Source organism: Melanostigma gelatinosum, assembly GCF_949748355.1.
Source record: "Melanostigma gelatinosum genome assembly, chromosome: 10".
NCBI classification, from domain to species: domain Eukaryota; kingdom Metazoa; phylum Chordata; class Actinopteri; order Perciformes; family Zoarcidae; genus Melanostigma; species Melanostigma gelatinosum.
Genome location: NC_136643.1, coordinates 11,850,028 through 11,865,258, shown reverse-complemented (window position 1 = coordinate 11,865,258; position 15,231 = coordinate 11,850,028). Strand labels below are relative to the sequence as shown.

General features: G+C 43.7%; 1 protein-coding gene across 1 annotated transcript in view; it reads left to right on the top strand.

Moving 5' to 3' along the window:
* Positions 1 to 15,231, top strand: part of il1rapl1a (interleukin 1 receptor accessory protein-like 1a) — a 142,693-nt gene that overhangs the window by 44,106 nt on the left and 83,356 nt on the right. The window lies entirely within an intron of this gene.

Sequence of the window (15,231 nt, the reverse complement as noted above, 5' to 3'; positions counted from 1 at the left end):
CGATAGGGTTTAAACCCTCATCGGAGTGGTAGGTGCTGGATCCTGTAGTGGATATTGATTTGGCCTTTCCTTTAGATTATACAAGTCTGGCTCTGTTGATTGTCAATCATGCCATCATTGAAGGACACTACATAATCTCTGTGGCCTGCAGCCCAAACAAGATTTAGTTAGCTCTGTGTTTGTCTGTTTGTGCTACTTCTTAAATGATATTTTTAGTATACATAGATCCCTTACTGATGTGCAAATCCACTAATCCCATTTTTCTCTGTTTTTTTTCATACCATGTTAAGATGTTACAGAGGTTTATTGTAGTGTGTTTGTGTTTGTATGTTACTTAACCTCAAAACCCTCTCATGTGGCGTGTACAAGGCCGTTTCATTCAATAAGCAGAAGCAGAAAGCGCGCACACAGTCCTCTGTGACACGACTATATGCTTCACAGACTCTGCCCGAGACTCTGCTTCTTTTGCTTGTGTAAACTGACACACGCGCACACACACACACACACACACACACACACACACACACACACACAGCTTCATGGCCTATAGACCTATATGATAGGCCACTGGTGTACAGACAGAAATCAGATGTGTTCGAGCTTCTCAGCAGCTCACTCCATAAACCAGACATGTGTGTGTCTGTGTGTCTTTGTGTGTCTTCAACATACACTGAGGAGCGTAGTAGCCATTAGAGCAGTATTGCAGATTGTCTGGTAGGGCGCTCAGGGCCACAAAATGCAATTAGATTCGAGTATAAAATATTTATTTCCACAACACCTACTGTGCACCAGAGAGGAGCCTTTACCCACTCCGTGCTTAAATATGAAAATGGTATATAAAGTGCATGCCCGAGAGAGCAGCAGATACAATTTCTCAGTGTGGGCTCGTGCGCCGGCTCTGTGTGTCTGTAGGCACAGATAAGAGCATGCACTTAAATGTGAGGGCAGGGCAGGGCATGCTAATAGATGACAAGTCGTTTTATTACTTTTTTATATATTTGAATTGAATGCTTTTTATTGCACTTTAAACCACTGGGGGCAAATTGTACAGAGCTATACGTGTAAAAACACATTTTTATCTTTATATTTGGAGTTGATTTCACATCTTTGAAATTGATTGTTGTGCTCTGTTCCAACAAAATAATTGGTATAGTGTTGGGTTAACAAACTCCACTCGTTAAAAATCTGAAAAACAGCAGCTCCCTCGGCTTTACGGAGCTTTAAAGCAAGTTCCAGCTCATTGTTAAGCCGTCCAGCCCGCATCTTTACAGCCTCCATAGCGATTGGCTCAGCCCCAAAGCTAAGTTAGTAACTAGCTGGTGAACATGGTCAATGCAATTAACAGCTGAAGAGCCAGATGTTTCCCGCAGGTGGAGACCAAAAACAGAGAGAAACAAAAGTCCACATGAGCGGTAATATTGCTCTGTAACGACCGGATATGCAAATAAGTAACCGTTTACTAACAAGCTCGCCATGTCAATTTAAAATGTGATGATATGTCCGCCAAGTAGGGGAAGTGTTATTGCAGGTTTCCGTGAAAGTTTGTTACCATAAATGTATTGCCACTATAATATAAGTAAAGAATCTGATTACTTTGTTTATTACTAATTATATTGCCATGTTGCTGTCCATCTTATGTCTATGTCCACTATTTCCTTGTATTATTTGTCTCTAGAGTTGGCTACTGAAATGCTCTGAAGGGACATTTTCTAAGATGAAATATTTAAATTCCCAAATTCAATAAAGCCATCAATCGACTCCAGCTTGACCTTTCTATTGTGAACACAAGCCTGGGTCGATTCATGTTGGGATACTGAGACATTTAAGCTCAGAAACCACATGAGGAGTTTAGCATGTCAGCATGGCGTAGTGTGTGTGTGTTCCAACCCCCAACAGAGCGGGGATTAATGGATTGTGGCTTTTACTCCTCTGAAGCTGCCGTCCACTCTGCTGTGTACAGGACGAGAAGCATCCAGCTGCCTCTTCTTCACCTCTCCAGTGTAGGCTGATCAGGCTTTCTTCAGGGATCTTTTGTGCGGGGCTCAGTGAAGTTCACAAACTGGTTCTGTTCTGCTCTCTCGAACTGCAGCTCAGCAACCATGTGTGTTGGTGTGGGCGGATGCGTAGGCAGAGGCCAAATGTCACGGAAAGACAAGTATGGATCGTGTACGGAACCAAACTCTAGATAAGATATAATATTCATATTCACTCAGAGCACCAGAGACACAACTTGTGTAAAGAGCTCTGAATATGATTTTAAAAATCACCAGATATGTTAGAATTAGAGTGTGCCGTACTTTGTTTTGTTTTTTATGTATTTTTTTTTTTTTTCAGCAAGAAATAAGCATATGTGTATGTACATTACTCGTGTGTGTGTGTGTGTGTGTCCTGCACTGGGAGGATTACTGTCGACAAGGCCTGGTAACAATGAGCAGACCCACCCCAGGGACCCACACTCAATCACTATCACAATGAAACGCTGCTAATTCCTATTTAAAGCTGCCACACAGGCGCTGCCCTCCCTGCTCTCCAGGCCCAGGGAGAACAGGAAGCGAGGGGGGACGAGTCCACGGTATGTTAAGTCTGTGTAATTTCTGTTAATTTCTGTCTGAGTTCATCTCTTAAGTCTCCACGATTGAGTCCTCTCCCATTGTTTCCTTTGAGGTAACTTCACAAGACTAATGCACATCCCGCTGGAGAGCAGTTCATGTTAGCATCTGTGTCAGGGCCCACCCAGAGGCCTCGTCCTCTCTAGCGCCGCTCCTTATTGGCTAGCCGTTGAATAATACAGCAGTTTCAGACATAAAGGGGATCGCTTTAATTCCTGGCTAGCAGGTTAATGTCGGGAGTTCGCTGTTTGCATTAAACGCAGGCAGTAATTTGTAATGTCGGTACAAACATAGCAAATAAGCACACAATGTTGTGTGCTGCATTCATGGCTGAAGGTGCCCGCGTATTCATTCTCAGCGTATGCCTACTGCTGCACGAGCTTTGCTGTAGGTGTGCGTCAGTGCAGTGTTACGAAATGCAGACTGCAAGATTAAGTTGCAAGCGTTGCGTTTTAAGTTAGCAGACTGCTGCCACTTCCCCTCCTGGCTGCTGCACAAGCACATTCATTTAGAGATGAGCTTTAATTGGACACAGAATCAGGGACAGAAAATCTCAAGCTGCATTAATATTTTAAAAGAACGCGTCGGACAAGTTGGCCCATCTGCCTGTCTTCTGTCTTTTTAATTCCTTTTGACTCCTCCACTTGCACTGCCCTGTCTTTTCACATGCATGCAGGTTAACCAAAAGCGTGCGCCCTCAGTGCACACATGCACGCAGGTTTCTGAGAAGCTTCTTTTTTTTTTATTGGCAGCAAATCACTCGAGGAATCCATTTTACTCAGGCACACGCATGCATGCGAAAGCTGGCAAGCAAACACGCATGCACACATACAGCGCCTTTAAACTGGGGCGCTAACGTAATGGGGGTAATGATTTTTGCATTATTAATGAACCAGGCTTCATACTCATCCTGATTTAAAATGTTCTTTCATCTTCAGCAGTTGCTCATTTATCCTCTCCTTCAGTGCAAGTGGTGTAATACATATAGTGTAGATAGCACATATTATGGTACTCGCATGCATAACCGGCACACATTAAACACACAAACACACACTGGACTTTTTGTTCTCTGCTCTTAAAACTAACAAAAACAACAGCATTTAAGCCCTCTGAGGCAAATTTGTCATTTGTGATTTTGGGCTATACAAAAATAAATTGAATTGAATTGAATTGAATTATATATATATGCAAATTCGTTTGTGGGAATGAAGGTGAGGTGGGGGGGTCGGGGGCGTTGGGATGAGAGGGGTTGTTTTTGAAGGGATTTAATGAGGGTCGTGCACAAGGGGATGAACAGAGGATCGAATGCGGATCGATGATGGGTATAAGCCGGAAGGTGTCATGGAAAGAAACCCGGGGAGTTAAACACGTTGGGGGCATCATACTGGTCATACTGTAGATTCATACACCCCCCCCCCCCCCCCCCCCCCGTGGTGCCTGAAATGACAGATGGAAAGAGGTGAGGACAAAGTGTGGTTTTGCAGGAGGGATGTACGTAATAAAACTAAGTTATCAAACCGGCATCACACCGTGCCTGCTACATTGCACGTCTGTAGATTTGTGCATTGCCGTCTCTGAGAGAAGCGTCTCAGTGTTCTTATGTTGTTGCACAAGTGGTCGCTCTCTGACGATCCCTGTTAACACACCGCCAGCACCTCAACAACAAAACAGCAGGAGCGGAGAAAACTGAGAAGTCAAGAGACAGGCAAGGGATGAGGTGAAATGTGAGAAATCAATTCAAGGCATGTGCCGTCAGAACACCAGCGACACTTCACCTTTGTGTCATCAGTCAATAGCCTGCATCAGATGATGAGTGTGAACTGGTGGATAGACCTCACTCTCACTATATACGTCAGTCCTTCCTGGCACTTTGCTTTCTTTAGAGGGCATACTAGCAAAAACTAGTTTGAATGAGAATCACTTGAGCTCTGTGTGTGTGTGTGTGTGTGTGTGTGTGTGTGTGTGTGTGTGTGTGTGTGTGTGTGTGTGTGTGTGTGTGTGTGTGTGTGTGTGTGTGTGTGTGTGTGTGTGTGTGTGTTTATGATTAAGGGTATGGTGCCTGGGTCTAAGCCTAGGGCAGCAGTGTCATTAACATCTGCCAGCCCTCCAGCCCTCACTGGAGATGTCCCTTTACTGACTGGATAGATGGGATGGGTCACTGCTTCCATCCCTCGCCCAGCCTCTCGCTCACTGTCAATTCTCCTGCCATTACCTTGATTTAGCATCAAATAACTTATTCAACCATGGCCACGATTTTCTATTTTTTTAAATTTATTTCAGTTTTGCTTTTGAGACACAGATTTCCTCTCATAATGGGTTCAATTTATTTTAGAGGTGAGAGCAAAGAAACACACCCAGCCCAACAGTAGGAAGGTTAGACATTAAAAATGGCTTATTTCACTTTGCCTCCAATAGTCACGACACCACAATTCATTTTTTCAAACGTACAATTACTCAAAATTGAACCCGCACAACAAAGAAATCGTATTATCTTCTTTAGACAAACAGATGGCAGAGACAAAAGAAACAAATGTGATTCAAGCGATTCAAATCTTGAGCAGCAAAGCACAAGTTTTCTAACAGAGACTAAATACAGTATGACCGAGATGCTGAATGTCGTATCTGAATAAATCATCCCAATGTCTTATGAAACGAGGTAAATAATGAAAGAATTATGACCACAGTAACATACTGATTTACCACCAACCTGACAGCCAAGCGAGGCCATTGTATATAACCATTAATATTATATACTGTGGTCTGCATAAGAAATAGGTGTAACACTCATGTTATACTGTTCAGCACCATGGATAGCTCCATGGATAGAGATGCAGGGGAGTTAAAGGGTGTACAGGCATCGGCACAGAACACCAGTCCTAACCATTAGTGGTGCTAGCGTTTACTTAAGAAGCACATTTCCTCTGTGTGTCCCTGTCTGCACTTAGATTGTGTATTTTGGAGTTTTCCCCCCCAGGCTGTAAGTTATACGCCTAGAGGTCACGATAAACGCTCGTTCACAAACCCCGAGGATACAAAACCCCCATGACCCACTCAACTTTTCAAGAGGCAGCTCAGTTTCAGAATTACATGTATTTCGAATGGAGAGGGGGGGGGGGGTTTGGGTGTCTTGATTTATCAATGCGGTCCGTTCACTGAGTGCCTACGTCTGAATGGTACTTTAACAACTCTGACAACTCTGGCAGCTGACAGTCTGAGTGATTTTCTCCTCCTCCAAAGGGGAAATGACAGAAACAGTTTCATAATCTCTGCCCTAACTTAAACAATTAGTTGTTTTTGTGTTGTTGTTTTTTTTGCCTAACCTCACCAGGTTTTGAAACCGCAATGCTGTCCTGACGATAGTGCTGTCGCGCCACGTTGCATCAGATGAGCTAAAGCTTACAGGTGACATTCTGGAGGGAATACACCAGCAACGTATATTCTTGTTCAATTCCGAGGTATTCCTGTGTGAGGTGGTCTACCGTTTTCTGTCCAATACTAGATTCCCACTGTCACTGCTAACTTGTGGGCCTGAGGGTGTACAGATCCATGTGCTTCTCCCAGTACACATGTAGCAACCAACTGCGGCTGTTTACCAGACAGCCAACAACTTCACCAGGAGGGCTCTCTGTCTAGTTTTGTTGAATGTAAATTTATAAGTAGGCCTTTGGGAATGACATTTTCAAAGATGTGAAGTTTACAGAGTCGGCTGAGGCAGAATAGCCTCTGTAAATTAATGAAAGCCACAATAATCCTCCCTATTCCAGCCTTTTGCATTACCTGACTATTGCGAGCACAATTGCGTGTCTGTGAGTGGAATTTAATGCCCTTGTTTTGTCTCCTTCATTCTCCCTTCCCCCTCCTTTTTTTTATTTGTGTGTGTCTCAGGCCCGCGAGAGGGAAGTGGGGAGAGGAGCATGGGTGATAATGACTTGTCAAATTACAAGCGATGGAACCTGCAGCGAGTGTAAACACAATTCGGAATGTTCAGATGACATTTTCCAAGCTGTATTTCTACTGGGGGAGATTAGCCGAGTGACAGCTCAGCCTGAATCTCCTGGATCACAGCTGCACAATGGAGAGCACCAGCGCACGCACACACACACACACACACACACAAAAGGCAGAGTCAGAAGAAATCACTGGCATTTTAATACTACACAGCAGATTGACACCTGCATAGACGAACACAGAGATGCCCTCACATGAGCACACACACACACACACTTTGCATTTGGCTATCTCATGATTTGAAATGCGTCCTACTCTTTCAGGCCTTTCTTCCCAGTCACGGTCCAAGGGGCTTGGCTCAGCCATTCACGCAGCTTACAGTTTCATATGTATGTGGCCTGCCCACACCCCGTCAGCATGATGGATGGCTTTCACACACAGCCTTGACTTTATAACTTACAGCGACTTTATTTGCATGTGTTTCCATTACCAGTAAAACTGCAGATGATGTAGGAGAGCCGCGGCCTTTTTTAGTCGTTCAGATATTAGGGGCTCCTGTTTCTCGGTGTTCCATTTTACGCATGGCCGTCCTCCCCGGTGCAGCATAAACAGCCACGAGCGCTGCTGCTCATTTCCCAACTTCGCCTGTAAAATAAAGAGCCATTTACAAGGAACAATGTCTGCCACGTCTCGCTCTACGCTGCCCCCACTATTGGAGAGATACTATTGAGAGTCCCGAGCGCATCAATTTGGGCCTCAAATGACTTTCTCCAGCTGGCCAAATCCTGACAAGCTTTCTGTTCCCCTTTAAAAAAGAGCCTTTTATCAGGAAGAGAAAGGAAGAATGGATGAGCAAGGGAAGGAGAGAGAGAGAGAGCGAGAGAGAGAGAGAAGTCAAAAAGCTACTGTCTCAGTGACACCCTTTCTCACACAACAGGGGACATTTCTGTTCTATAACGGGTTCTGGTTAATTTGAAGTCAATTGGAGAGTTATTAAAAGGATCTGCGTGAGCGGTGCTGAACTTGGTCAAGGGCAACAAACGCACCCTGGTTTCTATATGAAACGATAGAAAGTGGACTGTCACCTTCAGGCAAACTTGAAAGTTCCTATGATTTGCCTGTAAACTACTTTTAACACTGTACGGAATGTGTAAATTCACGGATTCCATCCTGTTTTGCTTTTTGTACTTATTTAAGCCTCAAATGCATTTGCCGGAACACCTGCTTACATTCTGTGGGGCGAATCTCATCGCTGAGGATTTTCTTCCTTTTTAGGTATTGTTTTTTGGTTGATCTCGCGAAAGCTTCATGTTGCCTTTGAAATTACTCCAATATGTATGCAAATGTCAAGATCCACGGCCACAAATTAGATTTGCTTCATTTCCCTATTGTTCCCATATCCTTCTGTGCTCCTCAGGTGCAGGTTCAGTAGTTTAATGTAACACTGCTTTGCATTACAGCACAATTTACAGTGTGTGTGCGCGACAAATAACGTCAGAAAATGAACATTAATAAAGCAAGATGCAGACAAATGGAGGCTCTGATTTAATTCACATACAGCAGGTGATGAGTTATCGCGCTGATGTGGAGAGACACACCAGTACAGCCAGGATATATTTTCTGAGCAGAAATGAAGTTAATTAATTAATTAATTAATGCCTTAATTTATAGGGAACGGGTAGAGGGTCATCAGCTTAGGTCAACAACCTAGAAAAAGAAATGCAATCGATTTACTATAAAGAAGAAGAGAAAAAGACCGTGATTGGAGCTCAACAGCAATTGCAGCAGACATTAATCTTAGTCCACGCTTGTACAGTCTTGGGGCGAGCCTCATTTAACCTGGCAGTCAATGTTAACAGTGTTTCTGAGCGTCACAATGAGAGCTAAACCAAGATTACAGCAGAGATGTTTTCGATGCGGGTACTGTAAACCCAGAAAGAAGAAAAGAAGAGCGTTCTTCTGAGTGTTTAAGTGTGAAAGATTTGTTGTTGCAGACACAAGGCAGAGTCTGGAGCATAATTAAATTGTAGTAAATCAGCCAGAGTGAAATTAACACATTTCCAAAATGTTGCGGTAATAGGACACTTCCAAAACAAGTACAAGAATGTTAGCTTGACGTAATCGGAGCAAAACAGGCAGGTATAATAAAATCTGATTTTATAGCTCCGTCCACGATATCGTTATCGTGAAGTTTTATGTTAATATTAATGGATTTGGTAACCTCTAATAGTAGTATTTGTCTTCTTCTTTGTCTTACTTCTATTTAGGGGATGACACTAAGTGTTGGAACTAAAGTTCCCATGATTTGGGGCTTTGGGGGGATGTAACCAGGAAGTATAAAGACGCGATGGAGTCCTTTGGTTATGTCGGGGACTGCAATTTAAGCCCCTTTTTTTAGGCTCCGTTTGTTCACATTCTTGGCAAATTGGCACCATCACAATGTGCAGACATATCACTGGATCACATGAAAGAAACCTTCAAATGTGAATTCATCTATTTTTTTTAGCAGATTCGTGGACATTTATTCACAACGGACACTGGACCTTGGGAAGTGTAAACTACACTGTGTGTTATGACTCGGAGAAGGTGAAGGATTTTTGACAAATCTATTAAAAATGCCTTAATTGCCTCCATGAGCTGTGTTCAGCTGCCGACCGTGTTGACAAGCAGGCCAGCGCACACCTGTCCCTTTCGTCCTGCTCTGTATCGTTGCCTCATTTCTCTCATGCCCCGCGGGGGAATGCGCCGCACCGTTGGAAAACCTCTGGTGTAAAATATTCGAAGCTCTGCGAATAACTGCATTCTCTTTGAGTTATGAGGATTAGAATCGACTGCAAGCAGGAGAAGAGGAAACTCTCTACAAACAAAATAAAATAACAAGGCTGTGAAAGAAGCAAATGCTAAGCAAATTACTCAACACTTCTTTGAACAGTCAGCAAAAGCAGCCAGATTTGGGTTACAGGACATAATCCAGGTCTGGCACTGGGCTGTTTTGGGCGGGGGGGGGGGGGGGGGGGGGTAGCTGAGTGGCAGCAGATCTGGCAGAGATGCTGCTTGTTTACTTTGCATATGCAGCCACCACATACCATCACAGTTGCACCTGCCTCTGTCTCCGTTTGTTTCTCTCTGTCGGCTCTTCCAATCCTTAATTGTAGATATATATTACGTGTGTCTACTTTTCCATACACCTGGCAGACTTTAAACTATGGAAGCAGGAACAATTTTAACAGGTTAGTGCATTTCTGCAGCAGCTGTTCAGTTGATTTTCCCCAACATTTTGTCTCACAGCAACTACTGGCCAGATGACATGACATTGGTTCCTGAAATGTGAACTCCCCCACAAAGAATCTCATATTTCTCAAGTGTAGATGCTTCTAAGATGTCTTTTTTTTATAATTCTGTATTCAGCCCCAACTAATAATACATAACAGGAAGCAAACAGGAAGCTAAAGACGGTTCGGTTCGGTTTTTTTGTAAATGAATTAAAATAAAAGAAATAGGCACAACATTGTTTTGAAGTATAATCCATACCTGTATTACTATATTTGCTATCCAGTCATGACAGACAGAGAAAGACAAGGAGGAAGGTAGATTTCTACAAGGTAGAATGCTTTTCCCTGTCCAACTGTTTCTTTGGATGGACAGCAACGGTGGTTTGCCTTCATCTTTCGAGAGAAAAGATCAGTACTGGCCCACATTTGCATATAAATGAGGAATGGTTAACTGTCAGTGAGAGTGAAATATTTGGAGACAGAGAAATATGAAGTGGCACAGCACAGATGGGAGAGATTAAAGAGTCACATATCAAGTTACTTAGCGGAGTACAAACACAAAGAGAGAGCATTAATACACAATCATGCTTCAGTGCAACATATAGTGTTTAATGCATTTATAAATCATTTTAATTCATAAAAGATTGCAAAGATAACATTTCAGTTGGTGTACTAGATAGACTTGAAAAAACCACATTATAGCTCATTTGTGATTCTTTTTTCGACTTGCATGCAGAAGAGCTCTGGTGTTATTGTTTATTCAGGTCGTGTCAGTTCCTCTTTCAGCAGATCTCGGGGCCCCACTGGACCAGAGCAGACCAGAACAAAGCCAGGCTACATTGACTTGGTCTGTTCTAGTGTTGTGGATCCCAGACGAATGACACGGAAACTTACTTTTCTTATCCGGTTGTAAATCTTGCAGCAAATGTCATTTTAACTCCAAAGGCCGAAGTCTGTAGCTGAGCTTACATAATACAGCGATCCTGAACCTTTATTATCTCATCTGGAGACGAAAGTAGAGAGAGACCAACAGCGAAGGAATGATGCACAGGAAACGAGCCGGTAACTATAACAGATCGTTAAAGGCACCTGAGCTCATATGAAGATTAATGCAAGCATGTTTTGTCGTACATTTACTCCTCTGAATATCAAACTGTCGCATGTTATCTCAGCACAGAGGACTTACATCGGTAATTAATGCAGCACAGGAGAATAGGATGTAATTTGCCTCAAGATTAATGCTGGTGTTTGCATCTTATTCCAGGGCTTACTAGCACAGTGAACCATTTACGATAGATTCTGCACAATTACCTTCAGGGGTCAGCCACAGTACCGTTCGGTAGCTGGGAAAACCATGAAGATCTATACATCATCAGTCTTTGCCAAAGATAAATAGTGGACCATGCTGTTTCATGTTAGAAAATATATATATATATATATATATATATATATATATATATATATATATATATATCTCACAGTGTAGTGAACCAAAACGGAATTAGTCATTATTATTGTGGGGCGACCGTGGCGCACTGGGTCGTCTGGGAACCGGAAGGTCAAAGGTTCGATCCCCGACTGGGACGTGTCACGTGTCGAAGTGTACCTGAGCAATACACTGAACCCCCGGCTCCCCGGGCATCTGTCATTTGGCAGCCCACTGCTCCATATATACAGGGGTGGGTCAAATGCAGAGACAAATGTCCCCCTTAAAGGGATAAAGATAGTATAAATTCTATTCTATTCTAATCTTCTAAATATTGGTTGGAAAGCACCAATCGCGGAGTAAAAGGAGGATTACCAAGCTAGAGAGTCGGCTGCATTGGGAGATAGAGATCAAGTCACGGGCGCAGCGGAGTGGCTGAGGGGGGGAAGGGAAAGAGACGGAGAGAGACAAGTTATTAAAGAGTCCTGATCTGCATCGAGATCATTAAATGGCTTTCTGGCCTGCAAGGAACCCTGCCGCCCACCCAACATCTGATAATTACACTTCATTAGGCGAGCAGGTAGTGGTGGGAGAAGAGAGGCCGACTCCTAAGGACGACACGAGAGAGAGTGAGAGAGCATGTGAGTATAAAGCCAGGCACACTTGAGGGATATACCGTTGTGAAAGCATAATGGGGTTTTGATTATAGGGGGGAAAGGAAAAGCAGGAGTTGACTGAGTTGACGCGTAGCTCTTGTGATTGTGTACATTTAGGGGTCGGGTTGCTTGTTTGTGTTTACACATGAGTGTGGGTCAATTCATCGTGAGCGGCCTAGTTATTGCCTTGGTTTAATGTCACAGGAAGACGGACAGGTCTGCCTCGACGCTGAATGTAATAAGGTTTTTGTGACACACACACACACACGTGTTTCCTGTAGCTTGACATCTCCCCCTTGCTGTTGGGCCAGCCATACCTATGGCCTACACATCATGTGATGTAGCAGTGTTAGGGCAGCAGCCGGTAAAGGAGCGCTGCAGCTTATTATGCTGCAGTAAGATTCATCGGGGCCGAGTTCCATCAGCCCGACAGGCAGCCGGGTGGGAATTTGTCCATATGGAAACATCCTTTACACTACGGGCTTGTCCGAGAGTGGCTGTACAGAATCGCTGCTGAAGGTGTGTTGTCCCAGAGGTGCAGGGAGAGATCCTGTATGTGTGTGTGTGTGTGTGTGTGTGCTGTCAGCAGAGGGAGAGTGAGAGGTGAGGACTGCAGTATTCCTCCAGCGGAAAGCATCGATTTCCCTGCCCAGCGTGGGGATGTGGGGAAATGTCAGCCTCTAATTGAGTTGATAAAAACGTTTTGAGTTGCAGACATAAATATGGTTTTGTCCCAACAAAAGGCCACCGCATTAAACAACTCCTATTTGAGGGTCTGTGAGGAATGAAAGGTCTCCTGGTTTGCACGTGCACGCCCTCGTGCGCGCAGACTTCTCGGACGGCACGTGTCTGCAAATCTGCACGGTGAAAGAAGCTGACAGGCGCGCCGCGGCTGAATAAAGTGTTCTTTCAGTTCTTTCATTGTGAATCAGGATACAAGCTCGTTAGAATAAACTGTTTTTGTTGTGGCGGGAGGGCAGAAATGGAGAGTGTGAGAGAGAGAGAGAGAGAGCGAGAGCGACAGAGGTCATATCCATTAGTGGCGTAGAGGCTGAATAAAGAAAAGGCTGAATGAAGCCTCCGCTGTCCCTGCTGATTAGCAGATTGATATGCAGAGAGAGCAGAGGACTTACCTGCTGCCTTCAATGGAAACTCACTCTGATGCCAGGGGAGGAAGAGTTGTGTACGGTTTAGTGCTTTTCTGATGATTATCTCCTAATTAAGGTGCTGGGATCTGGCAGGAGTGTGTGTTGTTATCCGCATGTATGAAAACTAAACGATTGACTAATTGCTTAATAAAATTCTTAAAATGAATACGATTATTAACATATATTGATAATAACGTGGCACCACCCTGGGATCAGGGACCAATAACCAAACTATCAAACTGTCAAAGTCTCAAAATTGGTGTTCACTTAAAATGTGAAGAGTCAAAATACTGTTCCACATTCCGAGTGAACAGTAAAGGTTTGAATTCGAGCACAGACCACATACACAGCTAGTATCACAATACACACAAAGCACAAAGTAGTCCCAGAAAGCTGCTCTTTAGAGTATAACAGAGTTTATTTACTTTGAACAGAAGTGTTCAAGTCAATCTTTTTATAAACGAATATACAATTCTGAGTATACTTACTAAAATCAGCAAACGTGTGTGTGTGTGTGTGTGCTTGTGTAGGTGTGTGTAAGGAGGTGGAAGAAGTAAAACGGAGCAGTGAGGTACACGATAGAGGCCACGCTTACACGCCACCTGCATCTGAGATAAGCATAAGAGTTCAACCTATATGTGTGTGTGAGTAGGCGTTCGTGTGTGTGGGTTACTTTCAACAACAAGGAGAAGGAAAACACTCAAAACAAGGCAGATCCTCACCGCCACAGTAATATACAGCAACTGTCACTTTATCACACAGAAGCCCGACTGGCTAACTCCGATTCAGCAGCCTTTGGACCTTTGAGCTAATAAAGTACAGTTTACCAATTCTACTGGCAGTGGCTGATCTAAACACAACACTGTTGTAGCCGCACGGAATAGCACTCTTACCACAGCATTGAAACAACACAATTATTGCAGCAACAGCACAACAGTAATGTTTACTCAGAACTAATGGAACCGTACATTACAGTTAAAATTAAAACAAAACAAACAAAAGCCTCTTAGTTGAGATTGCGTGTTTCTTTGAATTGCTGTCTTCAATTGGGGACGTGGAGCTTCACTAGTTTGGTTCACTGCACGGCGATGAATCTTCTGCGCGGCAGCTGAGGACTTATCCTTCTGACGTTAGGCGGGAAATGCTTCCTTTTACAACCGGCACATGTCAACTTGAACAGGAATGTAAAACATTCTATTGTTCGACGAGCGAATGTAGAACTATTCTTCGGGTTTTCTTCAAAGCAACGATGTCGTTCATACAAATCGAATCGCGTGGGATGGCACGGAGCTGTAGGGAGTGCTTTACCTGTGTTTATAATCTCAGTGACGTCATGGCCGTATCACAGGGATCCCCCGTGGTGCCCATGGCCCTCATCCAATGAGACGCCAGTCATGTGGTTTCAACCAAAGCTCTCACACAGGTGAGATTATTTTGACGCCTGATGGGGGATGCCGTGGTTTAACCAAAATCACGCTGTTGAAATGCCATGTAGGCCCCATTTCTTCTGTTTCAACCACATGGTGAAGTCCCAAAAAAAAATGCTGAAATGGTCAAAGAAGATAGATGCACAAAATGGAAGTGAATCATGTTTTTTTTCTGGACATTTTCCTCCTTGTTTTTGTGTGATATTTGAATAATTTGGCCATAAAACTCAATTGCCAAAAGCACGCGTTCCACGCTTGAATTGTCTTTAGTGTTCACCGGTAAGCTGCTAAACGAGTTGTATGATCAAGTTGTGAAGACACATGAGAGCGCATGTGTGTCTCTTTTGCCTCTATCGGGGCCCTGCTCTCATTATTAGGAATGATAATTAGACAGGGTTTCACACATTGTGTCCTGCACACACACACACAAGCACACACTTTCTGTCTCTCTCACATTCATACGGAAGCGCACGCACACATTTGCGGCTTAGCCGACTGGTAATTAACAGACATAATTAGGCAGACAACCGTTCATATAGGGAACGCATGCTCATGCAAACACGCACACACACACACACACACACACACACAGACACACATTACTTCCCTGGTAATTAAGAGTATTAATTACAGGCATAGCTGTCCCTGTGAGGCTCTCTATCACTCACAGACTGGCACGCAGCAGGGTTCTTATTACTTTATCACACCACACCATCACCACTTCTCTCTCTCTCTTAGTCTCTCT